Source organism: Schistocerca cancellata, chromosome 4, assembly GCF_023864275.1.
Source record: "Schistocerca cancellata isolate TAMUIC-IGC-003103 chromosome 4, iqSchCanc2.1, whole genome shotgun sequence".
Taxonomy (NCBI): domain Eukaryota; kingdom Metazoa; phylum Arthropoda; class Insecta; order Orthoptera; family Acrididae; genus Schistocerca; species Schistocerca cancellata.
In genome coordinates this window covers 286,083,802-286,111,228 of record NC_064629.1, presented here as the reverse complement: position 1 = coordinate 286,111,228, position 27,427 = coordinate 286,083,802, and the positions used below count along the sequence as shown (strand labels likewise).

Genomic DNA, 27,427 nt, shown 5'->3' with positions numbered 1-27,427 from the left:
CCACCAAAAGAACAGAACACAGGCTCATTTTCACAGCGAGGCAGTATTACAAAGAAGATACCAAATATAATCAAACAAAAGATGTAACACACAATATAATCTGTGACTTCGTGGTGGTTGACTATCGCATTCACTACATTAGCCTCTTCCCCATTTCGTCACTCTGGAAACCTAGAGCACCCGGACCTCAGGGTAGATGCACTTGATATATCTGCCAGACCGGGTCTGGGGGGCATGAGGGGAAGGGCTATCTAGCATGAGAGACTGAGGAGCATTGCCCGGGGATCCACACACTGTGGGGGAGGGGGAGGGAAGGGGGTTGTTGTAACTTGGTAAACGCTGGTTTCAGGTGTCAACTGAGACTGTGACATGTTTTTCATTTATGTCAACTATGATGGTCATGGTGTTATGGGACGTCACAGTGAATGGTCCTAAAAAAATAGAAACCAATGGGGGCCTGACAGTGTTGTCCCTAACCCATACCTGAGGGCAAGTGAAGAGATCTTTGGGGAAAAAGAACGGTCGAGAACCGTGCCACAGTGGGGGAGGAGGGAATACGCTCACTGTAACCTGCACCTGATGCAGAAATAGGTCATACTTGCTCATTCTTCAGTCACTCGAATGGGATGAAGCAAAAAATTCACCAACCACTTTCAATGCTTCACTGTAGACTAATTGCTCTGAATAACACCCAATACCCTCCTACAACACACTACAGAGTCCCAACAAAACCACAGGTAAGGGAATTGGCCACACCATACTGTGGCATGACAAGGCACCCTACAGAGTACAGTGTGTACGTTCTACCATCCCATCGCTACAGGGATGGTAGCTTGTAGTTATCAGGTGTTTTGCAAACTGTCATACATAGCAGTTCATTAAATAATTGGCAATCAAACTGACGGCCTCTGTCAGATGTAATTGCTGTAGGAATACCAAACCGAGTAAACCATGTGGAGATGATAGCTCGAGGAATGGTGCAGGCGTAAATAATAGACTCTGGGCCCACCTGTGCCCACCTCGTAAACCTGTCAGTTATGGTGACAACATAATGAAAGAAAGGAAGGGGTCCTTTGGCGTCAACATGAATGTGGGCAAAACGACCCTTAGGGTACACAGGAGAGGCCGTGTGGCGACCAATTTTGTTTTTCTGGCATGGTATGTAATTACCTGCCCAGCGCTGGCAATCTCTCCGCTTTCCCAGCCACACTACTGTGGAGGCCACAAACTTAGCAAAAACGATAGCACCAGAATGCGATAAGGCGCGTAAGACATCAACGATGGTGCACCGCCAAAGTAGTGGAATAAACTGGGACAAAACATTCTCAGACACGTCACACCATAAGCGGGATTGGGAACGCTGTACTGGCACACATTCAATTTTCAGACTAGTGGATGCAGGATCGAGCTGACACTGTTATAAAAATGCATCAGAATCTTTGTCTTCTGCGATATCTGTCCAATCGATAAACATCAAAGATTCACAGCTGCGTGATAAGCAATCCACACAATGTTGTGAGACCCAGAGATGTGGTTGAAATCAGTAGAGTATTGGGCAACAAATTCCGCATAACGGATTTGACGTTGGGAGCTCAATTCAGACGCCTACTGAAAAAATGAAGTTAAGAATTTGTGGTCTGCGTAAATTCTGAATTCCATTCCTTCCCGGTACTGTCGAACATGTTTGATAGAGAGATGTAAAGCAAGAAGCTCTCTGTGAAACGCGCTCCATTTTTTTACGGTGTAGATAGAACTTTTGAAAAGAAATCCAGTGGCTGCCACACTCCTGGTACTAATTACTGGAGTACAGCCTCCGCAGCTCACTGGCTGACATCAACAAAAAGAGCCGTCTGCTCATTGGAAACGAGGTGAACCAATAAGACAGCCTTCACTAAAAGACAGTTTCATGGACCTGAAAGCCTCCTCAGCCAGACATGTTCAGGGGACTTTTGTCACTGGATGTGTGTTTGCCCTTTAGCAGATCATTGATAGGATCTATAATTTCTGCAAACTTTGGTACGTCTCACCGGTGATAGCTGTCCGTACCTGCAAACCTGCGTAACTCTTTGAATGTGATGGGAAGGGGCATCTGCAAAATATCTAAGGAGTAGAAGAAACACCATCTCTTGATACAAGGTAACCCAAGAATTGTACTTTGTCTTAGCAAATAAACACTTGTCCTCGTTAAGTTTGACACGGTATGCGTCAAGACGAGAGGAAACCGCGTTCAAATGGTAACTATGGTCACTCATATTACCACAAAGAACGAACACGTCGTCCACATAGCGAAAATGTGGCTTAAATAACGTGAAATCTCGTCCATAAAACGCTGCCACGTCTGAGCGACATTACGAAGCCCAAAAGGCATTATGTTGTGTTGAAATAACCCGAAAGGCGTCTGATGGTGGTTTCGTGCTTGTCTGTCTCTGCCACTGGAATTTGTGCAAAGGCCTTAGCGCAGTCTATGATGCTGAACTCAGTGGCACCTTTTAAACTGCTCGAGAAATCCAATACTTTCGGTACCGAGTACCAGTGTGGTATAGTGCGGGAGTTCAGTCCCCTACAGTCATCACACAAACGCCAAGACTTATCCTTTTTGAGAACCATTTGTAAGGGGGTGGTCCATGCACTGTTAGAGCGAGACGCTGTCCCGTCTGTAGCACTGCTTCGAAAGCGGCTTTAGCCGCCCTTAACTTCTCCGGAGGTAGTCGGCGGTGCGGAAAGAGACAGGCTGTCCCGGTGTAGTATGAATGTGGTGGACAGCAGAATGTTGTTCCTAGCTCTGTGCCAATACCGGATCCATAATCACAGGGAATTTTTGAAGCAACTGCTATGCAATGTCATTGGCCGGTTGGGCAGCGTCAGTGGGCGCCGTCGTTAAACCTCATAATTCAGCCTTAGCCTCATATAGAGCTTTCTCCATGTTGGCGATGTGCTGCTTGAGTATATAATTGCTGCCGGTTAGGCCTCTTACAGATTCTTCTTCTGTGACGAGAAGTAATCTCCTTCTGTAGTGAGGAGCACTGCTATTGAAGTGAAGCCCACTCCATATAGTCATGCAGAAGGTGTCACATAGTCTTGTTGCGTGTCGCTGTGACAACAGTGTCCTCTATCGTCCATTGAGATCTATTTGCTCCGGCGGGCATTCAACTTCCACGCAGCGTGATGCCAGACACTAGTTTCGTAATCCGTGGACAGATGACAACTTAGTACGTATTTATATATTTAAAAAATGAAAAACAGTTTTGGCAAAAGTACCAGGAAAACTGGGGAACTTTTCCAACTGTGTTAAAATCATTGAAAACAATTTAAACATCAGTGTTAAACACTTTAATGCGAAGATAGTTACAGAGAAAGTGATAGAGGGAGGTACACACAAAATAAAAATCTACAAAGTTAAAAGTTGAAATAATAGTTTAACATTCTTATCAGAAAAGAAAAACTTGCCTTGGTTTTGGTTGTAAGGATTATTAATTATGCATACAGTGTCTTTTACATTCAGTAATGTCTCATTTGGCACATCTGAGAAATAACGTTCCCCCTGTCCGTTGCACGAAGATACAACACTTGAACTCCTTGTCTCCATAGTATTAAATAAGCTTAGCAACAAAACGCTTGAAACTTTATTTGCCAGGAATTTTACTATAACAAACATTCCAAGTTTTGGTTTTGTAAGACCCTGTGCAATACTGGCATTAATTTCGTTATGTTCACGAATGGATGAATTACTATCCTCTTCACAGAAAAAAGCGATATCAAGAGGATCAACTAATTTCCGACTATCTAGTTCTTCCATAGGGTCTGCATCTTGTGCAGGTTCAGAGTCATATGTGTCATGTAAAGAAAAAGCACAGTCAGATTCATCGCTGCTGTGATGGCTATTCTTCTGAGCATTCTTCCTTCTACCAGTCGCCTCAGTTTGTTTCGTTACAGAGGTACTCGGAAGAGACTGGTGGTTCATGAAGTGTGCTTCGTCAACAGCTTCTCTTGGTGCTACATCAATTCTCTTTGTTCTCCACTTCAGTGGTCTATGATTATTACTTCTGTGACAGACTTGAAGGTATTTCATGAATGAATCACTGTTTCTTGTAGGTGTGCCAATACTATCAGCTCTCTCTGCATCTGGGATTCTAGAATAAACTCCTTCAGGATTTAGTGGCACAATGCCACATTTCTTGAACCCTGATATGATGTTCGATTTCACTTTCTCTCCTTCGTCCAAAGCAATGAGAGGTCCTGCCAACCGTTTGGGAAATGCACTTTTCTCGAGCATCTTGTAACTAGATGAGTTTTTCATCGTACAAAATGTCAGTATGGCTCTGCATTTCCTTTTACAGAGAACAAAGACTGAAGCATCTAGATTCTAGAGGGTTACACATATAAGTGGATGCTGGGGGCGAGAACACAAAGCGAATGTCATGAGTTCTGCATGCCTTGATAACTCTTACATTCCTCTAGTAAACATTTGGGGCTAGATAGGTTTCCTGCCCACGGCGGAAGGACATGGAAAAACCGCTTTTCAAAATGCAGAGCATTAAACCATCCACTTGCTATACTGCCATATTTTGTTCCTTTCGGTCCACCTAAAATCCACGTGTCCCATAACTGCTTTGAACGATGAACCCCGACAGGACGAAGTTTATTTTGTTTTCAACTCTGCTCCGAGGAATATTGAATTCTTCTGCTGGTTTTCCACTGCTCATTTGCTTATTAATCACTCCTGAGACAGCTATCTGTAGCGTAGCGTCATTATAATTTTGGTACCTGCGTGCTCCCAATTTGGGTCTAATGGGTCTTGGCATTTAACGACTTGTACAGAGACCCAAAGAGGCTTGATTGAAAAAAAAAGGTGAAAGAGGGAAGGGAAAGGCAAAATTCTAGGTTGGAAAAGTTTTAGTGCGCTTCCTGGTGCAACATTGCCAAGTTATGTTATTATACTACGTACGCCACACAATTTTATTTCTAAAAGTGATTCTAAAACGTGCGTGCAAACTGAATTGAACAAAAGAAATAGTTTTCACTTATGTTAGAATAAGTGGGCAGGGTGTACACTTTTGTACACTGCCAGAAAACACATATTCCGTAAGACGAAAGGAAAAGCACTGATAAAGACCAGGAAACAATGAATAAATGTAAAATGTGCTATAGATCTGTCATTCATTGTTGCCTTGTGTAGTGAAAGCAGTGGCGCCTTTATTCGATGATCCAGGAACTTGGTAGGAGGCCAACTATGTTCTTATTCAAAAAGTGTCAGAGTTGCCCTGCTGGCAAAGTTGTCCCAGTTTACAGTTAACACACACTACAATGTTCAACTTCTTGGCCATTGACCATTGTACTCGCCATAAGTGCATTTCATCTGTACTCTATTGGCTTTCATGTACACGCCCATCGTACCTAATACTTGGCCACATGTTTCAATACCTTTTGGTGAATAACTGCCTAGTTTTGTAGTTTTTAAGAATATTAGGATCACTAAACCTGCTGTACTTTCGAATCCTCTGTCTCCAATCCGTACTGCATTTTGGTTAAACACATAGATAGGGTACCTTGCGATGTGCAGTTTCCTAGCTTACACTGTAAGTGCTATCTATATGACTATTGCTGTAATATTTAATGAAATTATCAATAGCATCTCCTTTTTCTCCCTTCTCTTTAAGCTTCGAGAACTGTTTGAGAGATTCTGTGACAGGTATAAATGTGTCTCTGATCCCCTTCCAAATGCCCTAACTGAACTTTCTCTCAAATAGCCATACGTGCTTCAATGACTTTATGTGTTGTTGACATGTTGTTACATACTAAACAGACTTTGGAATGGTATACAACTTACATACACTCCCCTTTACCTTCTTTTCAATTAAATCTAGCTGCACAGTTACCTTATTTGTCTTCTTTTCAGTTATGTCAACCATTGCAGTTAATTTCCTGATTAATCTCAGAATGGTGTGACAATAGGTATTTAAGTCTTTGATACTTTTATTGAGTTCTTCAAATCTAGTAGTATCACTTAATTTTTGCGTCAACACACAGCCAAAATTTCTGCTTACCCTTCTCATACAGATTTTGGGCAGATGATCTTGCAAACGTATCAGTGCTGTAGAGTGTAATGACGTAATTACTATTCTGTTTCACTGTGCACACATACACACACACACACACACACACACACACACACACACACACACAACACACACTTCATTTAGAAACATCCTGAAAGCTCTGACAGTATCACTCTCCCTTTAAGTGTTTTGTTTTATTGATTACTACAAAGCTATGCTGTGAATGATCCCAGCAATCACTACATAAAAATCTTTGAATGTCATGTCAGTTCATTCATGTGTCTGGTAAATATGTTTTAATTTCATATTATCCTTTTTGAAGACAATAATACGGTTTGCATTACCCATTTTTAGATGATTTGGGTTCCTTGAATATGTCTCACTTAGGTAAAAGATATCAAGGCCTCTAATGCGACTTAAACAGAAGTTTCCAGAATGAGATTTTCACTCTGCAGCGGAGTGTGCGCTGATATGAAACTTCCTGGCAGATTAATCTGCCAGGAAGTTTCATATCAGCGCACACTCCGCTGCAGAGTGAAAATCTCATTCTGGAAACATCCCCCAGGCTGTGGCTAAGCCGTGTCTCCGCAATATCCTTTCTTTCAGGAGTGCTAGTTCTGCAAGGTTCGCAGGAGAGCTTCTGTAATGTTTGGAAGGTAGGAGACGAGGTACTGGCAGAAGTAAAGCTGTGAGTACCGGGCGTGAGTCGTGCTTCGGTAGCTCAGTTGGTAGAGCACTTGCCTGCGAAAGGCAAAGGTCCCGAGTTCGAGTCTCGGTCGGGCTCACAGTTTTAATCTGCCAGGAAGTTTCTTAAACAGAAGTATTTGCATACTCGATCCTTATTTTGCTATGTTACATAATCGAATATGAATACAGTATAAGGTTTTACTTCTACAGGTAGTGACAGCACATCACTTTGGGTAAAAGTCTTATATATAGTACTGTCAACAATTGAACGTATTTCCTCAGGTAAATGCTACTTGCACTGAAACAGTGTTTTTGAAATAATATATACATTCTCGAAGTGAACACTATCTGGATTCATTAGCAGGAACATAAAAATGAAGTTTTCCCACATGACAATGGGCCAGCGATTATCAGTCTAATGCTGATGGGCAGTAGCATCCCATTCTTGTTATTCATTTTTTCCCAAAGTATTTACTTACAATGAAGTTGTTGTGGAGATGATTCTTCTTCATCCAGCTGCTTATGCTGAATCCTATATAAATACACTACCATAAAATGGGTTTTTGTAATATATGTGAGCCGACTCTGATGCAAAGAGCATTTTTTTTAAATTTCTCAGATTTAAAAGCAAGATTTTAGTTATGCCATTTCCCTCATTTAAAAATTTAACTGTAACTGTGATTGAAATTTTCATTTAATTAAAAATGAACATCTAATAAATTATTTTCTTTATAAATACCTTCTCAGAGATTGTGTTTACCTATATCCTTGAACAAATTTTAATTTCCTTAAAAAATTAAAATTAATAAATTTTTCTCTTTATTAAAAAGCTCTGTCAAACCTCATGTATCTATATCATTGAAATTTTAATTAAAAACTCGAGGTATGGTTCAATCCTAAACATTGAAATTTTTAAGAAAACTGCATTTGGTCTATGTAGATCAAAGCTAAACAAAAATATACTCCATACCTGAGTTGTTTCAAAACTTAGAAAACTGTTATAAAGAAAACATGGATTAAGTTATGCTGATTTAGAAAATTATTTAGAGAAAATTTAATTCAAATGCGACTAAACAAGATCTAGAGGAATTTATTGATTATTTTATTATGAAAGAAATGAAGAACAGAGAACTAATATATAAAATTATAAAACAACTTCGATCAATTTGCAAAATTAAAAAATTATTCTAAACTTAATAAAGAAAAATTAATCACTGTTCGTATATTAATAATAATGATAACGAAATGAATAAAAACCTTTAAAGGAACGTCATGAGATCTGTAAAACAAAAAATTTAAAAAAGTGTTCCAAATTTAATAAACAACATGTAATCGATCTAATCAAAAATCTGAGGGCAATATTAATAATAATGTAACGAATTGAATAAAAAGTCTTTAACTGATCTTTGTAAATTCTGAAAAACGAAAAAAATTGAAGAATTATTCTATAGTTAATAAACAACAATTAATAAATCTTACGAATAGGTCTGTAGGTAAAATTAATAATATCGATATGAAAATTATTTTCAATAGCTCCTAGTAGGTAAATATTAAGAAATAAACAAAAAATCATCAGAAAAGTTTACATGGTTTCAATTTTCTAGACGATGACCATTTTTTAAAATCAAATAAACAGATTAATAGAAAAACTTCTGCTTTTAAATCTAGAATTTCTCAAATTATTAAAAGATATGCTACAGTAAATAATATATGAAAAATTTTGAGCCAGGAAAACAACCAAATTATATTGCATATTTAGATGCAAATAATTTATTTGATTGGGGACCGGCTCAATTTTTACCATTTAGAGATTTCAGTTGGGTAAATCAAAAATGCTTTAAGTCTGAAAAATTACTTAAAATACCAGATAATACTAAATATCGTTGTATTTTAGAAATCGCTTTAGAATATTCAAAACATTACATGATTTACACAGAGATTAACCATTAGCACCAGAGGGGGAAATAAAATATTAAAAATATTAAATAATAAAGAAACTGCATAGAGCACTGAAAGACCTGAGTTGAAACAAGGCCCCGGCGGTAGACAACATTCCATTGGAACTACTGACGGCCTTGGGAGAGCCAGTCCTGACAAACCTCTACCATCTGGTGAGCAAGATGTATGAGACAGGCGAAATACCCTCAGACTTAGAGAAGAATATAATAATTCCAATCCCAAAGAAAGCAGGTGTTGACAGATGTGAAAATTAATGAACTATCAGTTTAATAAGTAACAGCTGCAAAATACTAATGCGAATTCTTTTCAGACTAATGGAAAGACTGGTGGAAGCCGACCTAGGGGAAGATCTGTTTGGATTCCGTAGGAATGTTGGAACACGTGAGGCAATACTCACCCTACGACTTATCTTAGAAAATAGATTAAGGAAAGGCAAACCTACATTTCTAGCATTTGTAGACTTAAAGAAAGCTTTTGACAATGTTGACTGGAATACTCTCTTTCAAATTCTAAAGGTGGCAGGGGTAAAATACAGGGAGCGGATGGTTATTTACAATTTGTACAGAAACCAAATGGCAGTTATAAGAGTCGAGGGACATGAAAGGGAAGCAGCGGTTGGAAGGGAGTGAGACAGGGTCATAGCCTCTCCTCGATGTTATTCAATCTGTATATTGAGCAAGCAGTAAAGGAAACAAAAGAAAAATTCGGAGTAGGTATTAAAGTCCATGGAGAAGAAATAAAAACATTCAGGTTCGCCGATGACATTGTAATTCTGTCAAAGACAGCAAAGGACTTGGAAGAGGAGTTGAACGGAATGGACAGTGTCTTGAATGGAGGATATAAGATGAACATCAACAAAAGCAAAACGAGGATCATGGAATGCAGTCGAATTAAGTCAGATGAAGCTGAGTGAATTAGATTAGGACATGAGACACTTAAAGTAGTAAATGAGTTCTGCTATTTGGGGAGCAAAATAACTGATGATGGTCGAAGTAGAGAGGATATAAAATGTAGACTGGCAATGGCAAGGAAATCGTTTCTGAAGAAGAGAAATTTGTTAATATCGAGTATAGATTTAAGTGTCAGGAAGTTGTTTCGCATAGTAGTTGTATGGAGTGTAGCCACGTATGGAAGTGAAACATGGATGATAAATAGTTTGGACAAGAAGAGAATAGAAGCTTTTGAAATGTGGTGCTATAGAAGAATGCTGAAGATTAGATGGGTAGATCACATAACTAATGAGGAGGTATTGAATAGAATTGGGGAGAAGAGGAGTTTGTGGCACAACTTGACAAGAAGAAGGGACCAGTCGGTAGGACATGTTCTGAGGCATCAAGGGATCACAAATTTAGCATTGGAGGGCTGCGTGGAGTGTAAAAATCGTGGAGGGAGACCAAGAGATGAATACACTAAGCAGATTCAGTAGGATGTAGGTTGCAGTAAGTACTGGGAGGTGAAGAAGCTTGCACAGGATAGAGTAGCATGGAGAGGTGCATCAACCCAGTCTCAGGACTGAAGACAACAAGAACAACAAAAAAAAGTCTGTTTTACACTAGAGAAATCTTAAATGATGTTTAAAATTTCGATTAAAATTTACGAAATTTCATAAAATCTTATCATTTAAACAGTAATATTGGTTAAAAAAATATATTGATTTTATTACATAAACAGGTTTCTATAAATTGATGAATAATTCAATATTTGGAAAAAAAATTAAAAACATAATATTGAAATATTACCAGTGCCAGAAAATATACAGAATATATTTCAAAATTAATATATGGACGTATTACTGTATTTTCAGAAAATGTTTTTGCAGTTCATATGAATAAACATTAATAAAATTCAGGAAACCTGTTTTTATTGAAATGAGCATTCTAGATATGTCATAAATCAAAATGTATGACTATTGTTATAACATTATGAAGCCAAAATATGGTGAAAATATTGAATTCTGTTATATGGCTCAGATTCTTTTATTTATTACGTAAGAACTGAAGACTTATATTAAGATATGAAATCTATGATAAACGAATTTGACACAAGTGATTATTCAACAGATAATATTTACAGAATTCCTCAAGTAAATAAGGATGTTTTAGTAAAAATGAACGATGAAAACTGGAAAAATTATGTTAGTGCATGGTAGTTTAAGATCGAAAATATATGTGTACAAAGTTGTTCAAAAAGAAGAGAAAACTCCAAGGGAGTTAAGAAATCTGTTACAAAAATTGAAATTTGTTTTGATGATTATAATAATTGTTTGGATAACAAAATAAAACAATATAGGAAATTAATGTAATTAAATCATTTAAAAACAACGTGTATACAGTACAAAGTAATAAAATTGTTTTAGGTTCTGACATATTATATTACGAGATGGAGTTAATACATTACCATATGGTCATTATAAATTATACTCAGACGAAATAATAGGTGATAGCAATGATTACTTGTGAGAAATAAGCAGTTGCATAGAAGATTAAGCATAAAAATAAAAAATAAAAAATTAATTAGCTTTTAATATTTTTTTCATGATATGGTCATTTTTGATGAGTTTTCAGATATACTTTAAAATCAAATTTTCCAAAAAAACATACCACTCCTGGATAATATGTTTATTTGTGGTTTTGGTAATTGCAAGCTATTTCATCTTTTTGGTTGATTGTAGTCACAGTTATAAATGTATTTAGAAGAATTTTTAATTTCTTTTTTACAATTGTCAGAAGTAATTGAGTCTGTATTCAAATTATTAATAACTTCTTTTATATGTTCAAATTTATTTTTTCAGAAATTTTTGTTCATTTCTTTATTCAATCAATACAACCTGTTTTTGAAGTGTATTCTTATTTGTAATTTTATTTCTTTTTGGATTAATTTTTCCTAACTGTCCAATGGGTAATCTTTTTTTTCACTTTCCGTAATAAAGAAAAAAAATTAGGATTTAGAAATATAAAATCTAAAAAATGTTATTATATTTAAATCGAGTCATTTCTAGATCTAAAAAATAACAAATTCATCTATGAAATGGTAATTAAATGGACACCCTAGCTGCAAACAGGTGTTGATGTGCTTCATTGGGGACATGTTGAAAATGTGTGCCCCGACCGGGACTCGAACCCGGGATCTCCTGCTTACATGGCAGACGCTCTATCTATCTGAGCCACCGCGGGCACAGAGGATAGTGCGTCTGCAGGGACTTATCCCTTGCACGCTCCCCGTGAGATCCACATTCCCAACATGTCCACACCACTGCATTCGTACTGCGCCTAATAGATGTTTGCCCATCATACTCATTACTCGTGGCAGATTAATCTACCAAGTCCCGTACGTGTTCAGGCATAGCGTGTGCGTTCACACAAGGAGGTCAATGGCCGGGCAGCCATATTTTAACTAAATATATGACGGTAGTATCTGTTCCCGAAAGAACAGTTACCGTGGATGACCATGCAGCTTTGCTAGAAATGAAATGATAATTAAATGGACGCCCTAGCTGCAAACATGCATTGATGTGCTTCATTGGAGACATGTTGAAAATGTGTGCCCCGAATCTTTTAATCTTATGGTTAGAAATTTTTTTTCCACATTATTTGTGTTCACAGGATGTCAGGAGATATTTTGTAAAGTACATCAATAACACTTATTGAAAGATCAAAATAATTAACTATTAAATCTTTTGTATATTGTTATCAAAACAATAACATTTTTAAGAATAATGTTATACTGATTGAAAGTGTACATTTTTTTGTTCACCTCCAGTCATAAAAGTAAATTCAATAATTTGACTATCATATCTTTAAGACTACCTAACTCATCTAACTATGGAATTAACTCTTTTTTTTGATAAATAATCTGAAAAAGCCTTTCCTATTTCCTGTTTTTTAAATTTTTTAATTAGATTAGTGTTATCAAGCTGATTAAAATCCGTTTTACTGACATAAGTATTCAATTTGTATATTCAGCTTTAGTATCAAGATTCTTTAATTTATTAACTATATTTGTTTGTTGACTGCAGCTTTCACATTAATTGGATCATTTATACTTACCATTTATCTACCTTTAAAACTAATATCACCTCTAGTTATTTTAAAAATGTCATTTAATATTGTCTGACAGTGTTTAATTGCGCTATCTGTTTTGAATCTGCTGGTGATTGAATAACTTTAAATTTTGTTTCTAACAGCTGTAATGATGATTTTATTTTCTTGAATCTCACGCTCATTCTTCCTGAATTTTTGGTTATATTGACTGAAATTTTTTAATTTCAGATCTTTAATTTTTGTTTGAAAATCTTCAAATTTGAAATTAACTCATTATTAATTTTTGATACTTATAACTGAAAAGCTTTTATTTTTTCTAAATCGTTATTGAGTTCAGCATACAATTTATTTCCAAAATGTCCATTTACTAAATTTAAAATAAAATTAAACTTATATTTAATACAAAATTGTTTTAAAACAAGTAAACAAAATGACCACAAATAATTTCGTTAAACTTTGTGACACCATGTTATAATACTAACCCTTTTTCCTAAATAATTTGCTAGGTCCATTGGCACATTTCCTCCAGTCAAAAACCAATGTTATATTTTTAGTCTTATAATAGCAAATCCAGTGATTACCAACGTGATCAGATGCATCAATATTTACTATTCTATATCCTTAATATTCTGGTTTATTAGGTAACTAATCAGTCATAGAAATGCCATGAAATTATTTATTTTTTAATAGTTTAACTAATTCTTCTATGTCAAAATTAGATAAAGGATTATTAATTTTTATATTATTTCTTTAAAATTACCATTGTACATGCACTTCGTTTCTTCTCCATTTCTGAATTATGTCAGTTTTGTTCTTCTAATTCTTTATCAGCTTTTTTTGGTTTATAACTGCATTTGCAATTGCTGCAGATCTACCAGAGAATGAACCACTTTTGCCAAATGTATATAGTGTATTATTCAAATTCTGACAAAATGTGGTGGCCTTTCTGATTACTGACGATGAACTCCCTGTTATTCCAACTTTTCACTAAAATAATTATTTGCCAACCATTTCTGCTACATCAATAACTGTTAATCTTGCAATTAAGTCACAAACATGTTTTACAGATTCACAAAATGTATGTATAAAATTATTAAAAAATTTAAGAAATAAGGTATACTTTTTGGATTCTTGACAACAAAGTCACAAAATCTATTTCTGTGTTATTCCAATTTCTTCATTATGATAATTTTTGTTTCCAGCTAATTCTTCACCATGCGTAACTCTTAATCTATCAAATTATTGATGAGCTTCATTCATTCAAATATATTCAATTGATTTTTCCTAATATCTTTTTTACTAAACCTTCACCATTATTTTGAAATGAATCATTAAGATTTCTCCCTGAAGAACTGAGTAAATAATCTTCAACAGTTGTTTTTATCAAATAATCGTATTTTATTCCTTTACGTTATTTAACTTTATTTGGATTATTATCAGGATTAACGCATTTGAGTCAAATAAAATTCTAGAATAATTTTGTAAATGGAAATAATTAAATTATTTATGTAAATCATCTATACTAATTTGTTTTTAGTTACAAGATTCATTAATCCATCAGTTAATTCATATTCATTGTCACCCATATTAATTTATCACCATTGAATTCAACCTGATAAGTACCAATAAATTTGAAAGTACCAACCAATCTTAATCCAAAAACAGTATCTTCACTATGATTGGTAAATTTTAACATTGTGTCACTTCTATTTATTTTTTAACATCATTGTCTTTTGATTTTTTTTCTGTTTTTAACTTCTTCATAATTAATCAATAAATCACCTATTTCTGATTCACTTAATGTATAATATCTTTCATCACTATCATATTGTTTAATTGGTTGAATTTTGTTAAATTCTTCTAAATAATGTCAGTTATAAGGAACCATTTCTTTCTCAACTTCTCTATTTTCTTCAGTTGCTTTTAATACATTATCACATAACCTTCCATTTCCTCTTTAACTTGTTCAGTTGCATCAATAATTGGTTGATCTTCTTTTTTTTAATTTTTCGTATTTGTTCTTGGATCTTTTTCCATTTTTTAAACTCTTCTTTTAAGTGTTCAGCTTTTTTAACAACTTCTGGAACACATTTTGAAAAATTTATTGAGGATAAAAATACAGTAAATGTTTTTTATTTTACGTTGAATGTTTTTATGTTCAGTGTTTACTTTTAACGTTTTATGTATAATGTTTATGTTCAGTGTGTTTATGTTCAATGTTTATGTTTAATGTTCTTATGTTTGACATTTAATATCTAAGAAATTCTTATCTTTTCTCAATATTTTCTATTATTCGTTTTTCTTGTCATATATATTTGTTTTAAAACCAAATTCATCATTATTCCAACATTTACTACACAATTCTTTAAAACAGTCAAATTTTAAGTCACCCCCAACAAATTCATGATAAATATGATTTAAATTTGTATCATCTTGGCTGAAAATATTTTAAAAATTTTGATTGCTTCTAACTCATTGCTTTGGTATTTTTAATAAATTTGAGGCATGTAAAAACAATCTATTCCTTTATGTCTGCCTCTAGTAAAATATTCTCCAACTATATCTTGATGTTCAGGAATGAAGTCTGCAAAAACTTCCACTGAATTTCCTTCACATTCATTGACATCCGACAATACTGAGCCACGCCTTCTTGTATAGGATTCAGAGATTGCAGTGAAATTTCCTGTAAGTTGAAGGATGACATTTTGTAGAATCTCTAAACGTAAGGCTGCCAACTCAGTCTCTGGTCGAGTACATGCTATATGGCAAAACTGTTGTATGTTAAATTCTGGAAGGTCTGTTCCTGCATGTGAGTCGATTGCGTTCTGTTAAAATTTTTTCGTTCGTGAGAAGTCGTTAGCATTGATCTCGTGATCACAAAGTATCCCTGTAGAGGTTGTTTGAGTATTTCGAGTAAAGATGGCTGCAATGGCTATTGAGTTGCCATACAGCCTGCGCCACTCTGTACAGTTACTTATGTACCAAAATAACGCGGATTTTCAAAAATCACTACTGGGTTGAATTCGTGACCAGAGAGCATTCCAGCGCTAACACGTTTACATCCACTTGAATTCATGGTGAAAGGTGGATTGGTAGTTACCCCTGCTGGGATGTTTTCGTTAGAGGATACTCCACATCATCTGGAATTGGGAAAATGAAACAAATTAAACAACAGATCACAGTAGACTACACCTATGCATATACACAAGAACATTGATGATGCTTACATGATGTTGACTGTGTAGGTGGAGCCTGACGTTTCGTTATGTCAATGTTACCACACTGATCGTGCATTGCAAACTGAAATCATTACTTATAGACAGTATATCACGTCGCAATACATGAAAAAAGTGGGTGATCAATGTATTGCAGTTGTATGTGAGGGTCACGAACCTAATGTTAGAATCTCTGCCCAGATAGTAGATTGTGTGTTTGTCTTGAATGAATATGTTACCACAAATTTCTGTAGAATCAACAACTAAATCAATTGCGGTACACCGATCTCATGACTTAAATCACTTTTTATGTGTATAATGATCTAACAGAAACACTTTTCATATACTGTTACCATCTTCAAGTTTCTTTATTCATTTGTTGAGTTCTACCAGCTTTGAATCAATGTATTCTTTGATCAGCACATCTCAATATTCAGGACGAATTATGTTGGTCTGATACCACCATAGTTTGTCAATCACAATGAATATTTATCTCTCTCTCTCTCGCTCTCTAGGGTGAAAATATATGCCAGTAGCAAGCAGGTTCACACAAACATCCTCTGTCTAGACACCTAATTATAAATAGGGTGAAAGCCAAGCTGACAAATTACGACACATCAGAGTATCCAGTAGGAGAAATGCTTGTCAGGTTACTTACACACTCTTAACGATATCAGTATGGTATCGAACATGACAGTACTCACAGCCAGATCTGACAGCCATTGCTGCGACAGGAGTGATGTCACATGACATCTAGCACACTTGGTGGCTTTATGTGGCAGTTGCAACTGACCAGTGTGTGTGGCTGGCAGTGAGTCAGTGATGAGGGTTGGGGAGGTTCTTACTGTAATGTCATACACTGTGTTAGCAGCAGACTTTTTTCGGCTTGCCTGTGGTTGGCTGGGAAGCCCACTGTTGTGGCGGTGCAGTGGTAATGCCATGGCAGAGTCAGCGATGATAACGCAAACTAGTCATTCAGATATGATCTCCCAACTGGAGCGCCCAGTGTCCAGTGATGGCTGTGGCCTGGCCAGTGTTCGGTGGTGGCGGCAGTCCCAATCTCCAAGTGATGCCAATACTCACGGCATCCACAACCTGGTGGTTGACACTGTGGCCTGGCACCAGTCAGTTACCATGGGGCAGTGGAGGCTATGATGTGGTAGCAGAAGCCCTCCCCCTTCCCTCACCAGTATTTGTTTAAAAAAAAAACCATCCAAACTTAGAGCATGTAGTGACCATACAAGTGCGGATGAATAGTAGCTTATAGTAGGGCTGAGCCAGTATCTCAAGCCTGGTCCAGAATTTCTCACTGTTATAAATACAGGTCAACAAGCTTTAGCAAGTTTCTGATTCAATGGAGTCAAGGCCAGTATTACTGCTGTGGGACAGAATTCTGCACTGTTATAAATAGCCTGACAGGTCTGAACTGGATTGTGACATCATAAAATGGTGGCAGTATGTCTCATGTTGCCCTTTTGTATTCCAGATCAAACATTTTGCATTCTGATGTCCTATTTATGGCAGTGCTCACATTCCAAGTCTCAGATTGACTGTGATGTCATAGAGGCACGGCTAGTATGTCAGCATCATAATGCACAATTTTCAATTTTACATTTCCCACTTTGAATTTCTTGCCATTTTATACTTAGGACAATAACAACCCTACTTCCACAGGAAACACGCCAGCACAGTTGGGCTACCTATTGAATTTCATACCAAAATTTTCAATTTCCTATCAAAATTTGAATTCCCGCTATTTTATGAATAGTGCAATTGGCCTTTGCCAAATGAGGGAAGTGGGGAGGGATGGGCAAAACTCATGACTCATTGATTACATCATAAACTATGTTATCAGTAACACACTCTGCACCAAAAACAGCATTATTATACTACTTGCAGAGTCATCTGATCCCATATAGAGCACTTGCAGAAACCTACCAAGGAATTATCGAATCCATGCAGCTATATCCCATTTCAGGGAAGGACCAATGTGATATTAAGCAGGTGGTCATAATGTTTATAATTCATTTTCTTGTGAATGTAGTTCATCTCCATACACAAATAAAACTGAATACTAGGACTAAAAATATTTGTCCTTACACATTTTGAACCCTTCTCATTGCTAATACTATTTCATTGTTAACTACTGTCTTATCTCAATAGATACTTTCTCCATCCATCTCATTTATCACTTCCTCATGTTGACACCTCCTGACATGTTAAGACTATTGCAGCTATGGAACAGCCATTAAGTTCTAGCCACTGACAATATCAAGGCATCAATTATACTGGTTCTTCATGGTACCCTTTGTAAAATGGCAGGCAATCTTTTTGTGTTTTCATTGTGTTCTTCATATCAACAGGATGGTCCTGTCACTAAGCACAATGAATTTGCATTATGATACATTGCCAACGATACGTGACCCTACAAATAGCAAAAGCCTATTAAAAAATCAGGATTCAACTCTGAATAGCAACTGCAATAATGACAATTAACATATAAAGTCCTAGAGTGCCACTGTTTACTGCAGCTTCCTGAATCACTGTGCTATACTCACAGCTACGTTAGTCTCACAGACTGCTGGATGAACACTTTCATACTTTCCATCCTATTGCCTACACCTTCACTTCACCTATGTGATCAAATGCACTTTATTGTGTGGTTGCCATTTCTATGGATGTAGCCTTAGAAAGCTTCCACTCCCTGTCTCCAGCAGTCATGGAGACCAGAAGTTTCCCACTATGATGAGTGGTTTTTGTTTCCTCCTCCACATCAATGGGCTGATGATCTCAGTCTCTAAAGGTTACCCAATGCTATTCTTGGCTGTTCCTTAGGTCACAGCACTTGTTGAATGTCTATCACTAGTAGTAAATGCAACGCAAATGGAAATGGGTAAACATTCCTTTACTAAAAGCATTTTTCAAATCTAAGGGTGGTGTGAAGTTCATGTGCTTTTCCTGCCATCCTCAAATTAGAAGTGGTAAGTTGAACCTTCCTGAAATTTAAAAACTAGCTCGATCTATCAATGATGAGAAAGTGGGGAGAGATGGGCAAATCCCACGACTCTTCAAGAAAGGAAGGAAATTAGGATTTGACCTCCTGTTGACAATAATGTTGTTAGAAACAAGGTGTAAGCATAGATTAAGTACGGATGCTGAAGGAAATTGGCTGTGTATTTATAAAAAGACTCATCATGGTATTAGTCTTAAATGATTCATGGAAAGCTTAAATGGAGATGGCTGCACATGTACTTTAGTTGCACTCTTCCTGAACCTTAACCATGTATCACATTTCTCTGTTGCGTGAAGTAACAGAACTGGTCATCCAAAAATATGTTAACTTTTAAAAAAATTATGATTTAAATTTAGCTATCCTATGTTATTTACATATCACAGCACACAAGCTTTCTCATAATTTTAATATGGGAACTAAAAGAAACACAGATGAACAAAGTAAGCATGGTATTCAGACATGAACATCTTGCATACATCCCTTTCAGCAGTTGGGAATAATAACAGCCTAACTGTACATGTTTTCTTTGATGAAATTTGATATTAGTAATCCATTGCTGTTTGGGAAGAATAGAGATATTCCCAAATATAGTGATGGTCACCAATTCCACTGAATCTAACTTTTACGACAGAAAGGGGTGAAAAACACAGCTACTATTATCATATTCTTTTATAATCTGGTCATGGAAAAAGAGTCTTACAGACAGTAGAAGTGTTTTCAAATGTAGATTCAAGTTGTTTCTCCTAACAACTCTTATACCACTGAGGGGTTCTTAAACAATAAATCTACATCTACATCTACATCTATACTCCGCGAGCCACCTTACGGTGTGTGGTGGAGGGTACTTATTGTACCACTATCTGATCCCCCCTTCCCTGTTCCATTCACGAATTGTGCGTGGGAAGAACGACTGCTTGTAAGTCTCCGTATTTGCTCTAATTTCTCGGATCTTTTCGTTGTGATCATTACGCGAGATATATGTGGGCGGTAGTAATATGTTGCCCATCTCTTCCCGGAATGTGCTCTCTCGTAATTTCGATAATAAACCTCTCCGTATTGCGTAACACCTTTCTTGAAGTGTCCGCCACTGGAGCTTGTTCAGCATCTCCGTAACGCTCTCGCGCTGACTAAATGTCCCCATGACGAATCGCGCTGCTTTTCGCTGGATCATGTCTATCTCTTCTATTAATCCAACCTGGTAAGGGTCCCATACTGATGAGCAATACTCAAGAATCGGACGAACAAGCGTTTTGTAAGCTACTTCTTTCGTCGATGAGTCACATTTTCTTAGAATTCTTCCTATGAATCTCAACCTGGCGCCTGCTTTTCCCACTATTTGTTTTATGTGATCATTCCACTTCAGATCGCTCCAGATAGTAACTCCTAAGTATTTTACGGTCGTTACCGCTTCCAATGATTTACCACCTATGGCATAATCGTACTGGAATGGATTTCTGCCCCTATGTATGCGCATTATATTACATTTATCTACGTTTAGGGAAAGCTGCCAGCTGTCGCACCATGCATTAATCCTCTGCAGGTCTTCCTGGAGTACGTACGAGTCTTCTGATGTTGCTACTTTCTTGTAGACAACCGTGTCATCTGCAAATAGCCTCACGGAGCTACCGATGTACTCACAAATCTTTAAATGGCCAGCATGTTGACATATAACTATATTTTAATTATCTCTACGTTATTTTGTTCTATTGACATGTTCCACATCATAATGTTTGTTGTGAATATAATCTATGGAACATGGAATTAACTGAGAAGAATCATATTTAATATTTGAACCTTTGTAGTGATTACACTGTCTGGATCTACTGGGGCTGAGCAAATGAATGTGAACAACCTAGTGTAAATGCCCCATGTTTGAAGCTTCCATCCTCACTCACCTGTAACCTATTGACTTTTGCCTGTTATTTTCCTCTTCTGCTATAACATTTTTTGAATTGTTCTTGGTGTGCTAGTGTGTTGATGATCTACTCATCATGAAGGCTGTTATAGTTTTTCAGTGAACTTAGATTCTTACTGTGTAGTTCTTTGTGCATCCATTACAACAATCAAAATTCTACCATGTGAATCTCGTGTTGGACAGTGTATAGAGTTCCTGGGAAGACTTTGTTAATCATAATGGAATGATAGGTAAATATACTGATGGAGATAGGGGGATATAAAAAAGAATGCGTATCTCTATTAAGATCACTATCGTGAATAGTTATGCTCAGCTTTATACATGTCCAGAGAGCCCTACATCTATGCACTATGCACTGAGCACTGCATAAGCAAAATGTACATCAAGCTCTCACTGACAGACATCTTGCTATCTAGGCAAACAGAAGGAAAGATGCTTAAGTGATGGAAAGGCAGTACAACCTGGATGACTGACAAAACCATGTTGTGTGGTTCAGTGAGTCTACTTTATTCCATTACCTAATGGAGGAGTTTGTGTCTTGAGAACACCAGGATGCATGTACAATTAAGACTGTCTTATCCATCTGTGAAATATTATGGAGGTTCTGCAGTGGTTTTGTCAGTAATGTTGTTGTTTTCAGTAGATTGTGCAGACACACAGAAAAGTAAAGTAGCTAGTAAAGTAAATGGAACTATTTTAGGTGGTGTGTATATTCAGTGACATAACCATTGCTCCAAATAAGGAGTCTGATACACATACCCAGATATGTCTGTGATTCTTTTGAAGCACATGAGTTTCAAATAAATCTTTCCCTGCCTTCATAACCAAAAGCTTTGAGTAAAATTTAGCGCCATTGTGCTCTCTACTGGAAAACGTAGTTAATGGTCCATTACCATTCACCATTATCTGCTACAAACTGAACTGAGGGAAGTTCAGACTGATTTTCAGAAAAATTTTGGAACATGTGGAAACTTACTCTATCTACAATGTCAGAAGATGTTGAAGAAAGACAAATTCATACTCATAGCATCTGGAGATTTTGAAAGAAACTTTCAACAATATTTATTGAAATACACTCTTTGAAACTTTGAAATGTGTAGAGATAAAATACAGGCAAGAAAAGACTAACTACAACTGGTACAGAAAACAGAATGCAGTTAAGCTGTCGTACATAGAGAAGGATGCCAGAAGCAGTAGTTCAGAAGGTAGTGAGACAGGTGTCGTTCAATATTTATGCAGAGTAAGTAATATAGGTAACTAAGACAAAATTTGCAAAGGTATTAAAACTTTAAGGTTTGCTCATAACAGTGCAATTCTATCAGAGTTGACAAAGGACTTGGATCAATTGACAAGAATGCAGAGTATCTTGCAAATAAGTTGCAAACCCAACATCAACAAACTTAAAACAATGATAACAGAATATAAACAAATTAAAGCAGATTATGCTGAGGAAGTCAGATTAGCAAAGAGAGAGCAAAACAAGTATATGAGTTTTGATATTTGGAGAACAACATAACTGTTAATGGCAAAAAAAGGAGATATGAAATGGAGACTGGCAATAGTAAGAAAACCATTTTTGAAAGTCAGGAACTTGTTAACATCAAATAAAACTGTAGGCCTAAGTGTTAGAAAGTATGTTCTGACAGTGTTTGTCTGGAGTGTAGTCTTATATGGAAATGAAACATAGACAATAAGCAGTACAGACAAGAGGAGTGGAGAAGCTTCAAACTTGTGGCATTACAGAAGATTGCTGAAGGTTTAATTAGCAGATCAATTCACTAACAATGAGGTACTATATTGAGTTAGGGAAAAAATAAATTTATGGCATGACTTTACTAAGAGATAGGATTAGGTGATAGGACACATCCTGGGGCATCAAGGAATAGTTAATTTGGTAGCGAAAGGGAGTGTGGAGGGCAAACTTGTAGAGGAGGTCCGAGGTTTGACAGTAGGAGGATGGTTCAAGTTGAGGGTTGCAGTAATTATGTGGACATAAAGATAATGGGACAGGATAGACATGCATGGAGATCTGCATGAAACCAGCCTTCAGACTGAAGATCACAACAGTAATGTCATCCCTCAGAGAGTTGCAGCAGTTTTCGTAAGGAGCTGTAAGATCCCCTTCAAAACTGTTCATGTTTTATATGTTCTGTTTCCCAGGAGAATAAAGGTTGTTTCATGTTTGATGAGTGTTAATACAATTTTTTTCCCTATAAGAATGTTCTTCAGATAAACGTCTAAGTAAATCCCAGAATGATTGTTCATCTGCAGTGGAGTGTGTGCTGATTTGAAACTTTTCAGTGGATTACAACTGCACCTACATCTACACACATACTGTGCAAGTCACCATACTGTGTGTGGCGGGGGGTACTCTGTACCACTACTAGTAATTTCTTGTTCCACTCACAAATAGACGAGCGAAAAATAACTGTCTATATGGCTCCATACAAGCTGTGATTTCTTGAATCATATCTTTGTGGTTATTACGCAAAACATATGTTGATGGCAGTAGAATCATTCCACAATCAGCTTCAAATGAAAAATCTGTAAATTTTCTCAGTAGTGTCCCTCAAAAAGAGCATTGGTTTCCCACCAGGGGTTCCCATATCAGTGCCCAAAGCAGCTCCATAACACCTCTGCGTTGTATGAACCTACTGGTAACAAATCAAGCAGCCTGCATTTGACTTGTTTCCTTTAATCTGACTTTGCACAGATCCTAATGACTGGAGCAGTATTCAGGAATAATTCAGAATAGCATCCTACCTGCTGTCTCCTATACAGATGAACTATAATTTCCTAAAACTTTCTTATTAAACTTAAGCTGACCATACACTTTCCTTACCACAATCCTTGCATATTCATTCCATTACATATTGCTTTGCTACATTATGCTCAGATATTTAAAGGATGTGACTGTATCAAGCAGGGAACTACTAACACTGTAACCATACATTAAATGTTTGTTTTTCTTTCTCATCTAGGTTAATTTACATTTTCTAAATTTGTAGCTAGCTGCTTTTGATTACACTGACTAGAAATGTGGCCTAAATCATCTAGTATCCTTCTACAATTACTTAGCTTCAACACCTTCCCATACAGCTCACCATCATCAGTAAACTACTGCAGATTGCTGTCCACCCTATCCACTAGATTATTCACGTATTTAGAAAATAATAGTGGTCCCATCACGCTTCCCTGGGGAATGCCTGATGAAACCTTTGTCTGTGATGAACACTCACAATTGAGGGAAATGTATTGGGTTCTGTTACTTAAGAAGTGTTTGAGCCTCTCACATGTCTGAGAACCTATTCCATAAGCTCGTACATTTGTTAACAGTATGTAACCATGCACCATGTCAAATGCTTTCTGGAAATCTGGAAACATTGAATCTACCTGTTGCCCATTATCCATAGTTCACATTATATCATGTGAGAAAAGGGCAATATGAGTTTCGCATGAGTGATGCTTTCTAAAACTGTGCTGATTTGTAGACACAAGCTTTTCAGTCTCAAAATAATTTGTTGTATTCCAAGTGAGAATATATTCAAGGATTTTGCAGCAAACTGATGTTAAATATACTCTCTCTCCCCTCCTGAACAGGCCATGAAGGCCCAATGGTGCTGAGCGGCCGCCGTGTTATGTCAGACCATAGGTGTCACTGGAAGTGGACATGGAGGGGCACATGGTCAGCACACTGGTCTCCTGGCCGTATGTCAGTTTGTGAGCCACTACTTCTCAATCAAGTAGCTCCTCAGTTTGTCTCACAAGGGCTGAGTGCGCCCCGCTTGCTAACAGCACTCAGCAGACTGGATGGTCACCCATCCAAGTGCTAGCCCAGCTAGACAGTGCTTAACGTTGGTGATCTGATGGGAACCAGTGTTACCACTGTGTCAAGACCGTTGGCCAATGTTAAGTATATTGGTCTGTAATTTTGTGGGTCTATTTTTTTACCCTTCTTATATATAGTACTCACCTTCTATTTTTTTCCAATCACAAAGGGGCTTTGCACTGGGTGAGGGGTTCATTATAAATGAAAGGAAGATACTGGACTGGTGCTGTAGAGTAGTCATTGTAAAATAGAAGTGTTTTCAGCACTTTCAGTTGTTTGTCTATGTCAGGGATGCTTGTTACTATGTCGTCCATCCAGGAGTTTGTTCCATGGTGAGACTATGGTATGATGAGTTCATAAATGTGAAGTTTAAAACTTTAGCTTTCATTATGTTATCTTCAACTGCCACACCATAATGGTCAACAAGTGACCAGGTGGAAGTCTTAGACCCATTTAATGATTTTATATATGGCCAGAATTTTCTCTGCTTCTCAGCAAGCTCTTTTGCTAAGATATGATGGTGATAGCTATTGTATGCTTAACGCAAATATCCTTTCACATATGTACAAATCTCAACTAACCTTTGTCTGTAATCATTTATGAGTTCTCTTCTGAACCATTTTCTGAATTTCATTCTTAAATGATGGTGGGTCTTTTCTGTCCTTAATCCACTTACTAGATGCGAAGTTCTCCAGATCATGATTTACAATCTGCTTAAACTTTGCCCATAATTCATTTACAACCATCTTACTGGAACTAAGTGACGTTAATTCATTATCTACATGAGATGCAGAGAACTGCTTATCTGCTCTTTGTAGCATGAACACTCTCCTAGCTTTCTAGATTGATTTATTAACTTTTGTAGCCATAGTTGCTATAATGACATCATGTTCACTAATCTCCACCTCCATAGTTATGGTGTCGATAAGGTCCAGCCTGTTTATATCTACAAGGTCTAAGATATTTACATTGTTTTGGGCTGCTGAACTAGCTGCTTAAGACAGTTTTCAGTTGGTATTTTACAGTTGCCTCAACTACTATTGCATAATATGGATATTTTCACACTAATAATCATAGACTTTCTTTGACTGACTTTAGAACTGTCACAGTGGAATAGTGTGGCTGATAAAAACATCCATCAATGAACTTGATTTCCCCTAGACATGGTATATGTGACCAGATATCTTCACTGTCATCCTCAACTTCAATGGACACACTACTTTTGTTAATGGCAATGAATACTCCCCCTCCTATGGTCTTTCCGATATGCGTTCCATGACTTACTAAATATCTCAAAGCTTTCTACTTCAGCTTCAGCCAGCTTTCAGTCCTAAGAATAATCTGAGTGCAAGAACTTTCCTGGGGGGCAATAAATTCAGAATCTTTGCGATGAATACTTTGACAGTTCACCAAAACAATTTTGACGCTGAAGTGCCTTTACTCTGAATGAGGTCTGACTTCTCTTTCTGTGTATCAACTGGCGGGAGTTCATTAGAGTACCTCAAACTATTGCCTAGCCTAAAAAAAGACCCATGTGCACTCCACACGTTCTCTGCTACCCAAGTAACTGTTTCCTTGTAGTGCACATCTGACATTTCAAGGGGAGTCCTACAGGTCACCACCTGGTAGTGCTGGTCTAAAAATCTGCAGCAATGACTGTCACTGAGTCAATGAAACCATTGCTTAAGACCCTACACTCAGCTCCAAATGAAAAGGCACCTATCAACTAGGAAACAATGCTGCAAATTGCGAGCTTTGCTTACATCCCACGTGCGAGGCCAGTAGCCTTCTCCACCTCCGCCAACTACATGTATGAACTGAGGACAACATTGGAATCCATGCAACTGGCCATAATTGGTGCTGACATGAGCCAGAACTTGGAGATGACTGCATCCTACATACCTGATAGCCACTCCCACATCTCAGATGAGGTCCTCCACAGTCATACCGAGTGCACATTGGCTTTCTCTCCAGCCCTGAACACTGTCTTCCTAAGTGGCTCCATAATGTGCCTAACATTGTAACTTCTGATCGTTTAGTTTAGTGCGATTGTAACTTATTTCTGAGCAGAAGTGAACAGTAGCTAATTATTTAGTGGTTTTTAGTAATGGGTGAGTTTACTTTCTAGTGTAGTTTTCTGCTGCAGAAATCGCTAGTGCCACTTTATTTACTTGATTCCATGACCCTTGTGAATAGTAAATACTCAGTAGAACTCAAGTCTCAGATTGTCAGAGTTTAATGTTGCATTTTGTAAGTGTATATTCAATTAGTCAGTAGCACAGTAGTTACTCAGCTGTTTGTTTTGAGACTAGTGACCATTGTAATTAGCATAGTTAGCCACTAAGTTTGGTGCCAACTATCATCTGTGGCACATCTCCAGTGCATCGAGATATGTATTTAGCTTTTCCTGTCTCTTCTTAATAGTATATACTTGTTTTATTGCTTCCATGTTTTGGTATTTATAAGGTTGAGGCTCACCTTTTTTTGTTAGCTATAAGTGTAAATTCAGGCACTCTGTAGCTCAGTTGTCATTTCTTCTTTATAGCCAGCTACATAGTTCACTGAGGTATCAGCTTACCTTTGCTGCACATCAGAAGGATAACAAGTTGCTTATCTAGGTTTCTGCCAACTTTTGCTCTTTACTCTTCAGTTATTCTTGCTAGGATGGGTAGGATGTGCTGAGTGTGGACACAGGAGGAGCTGCCTACAATTC

The 27,427-nt window shown here is 37.0% G+C and overlaps 1 protein-coding gene and 1 non-coding gene across 2 annotated transcripts in view; one reads left to right on the top strand and one right to left on the bottom strand.

Annotated features, from left to right (window-relative positions):
• LOC126183717 (uncharacterized) overlaps positions 1–27,427 on the top strand; it is a 368,227-nt gene that overhangs the window by 283,968 nt on the left and 56,832 nt on the right. The window lies entirely within an intron of this gene.
• On the bottom strand, positions 11,802–11,876 carry Trnat-ugu (transfer RNA threonine (anticodon UGU)). The gene has a single exon. It is a non-coding gene; the product is annotated as a tRNA-Thr (tRNA).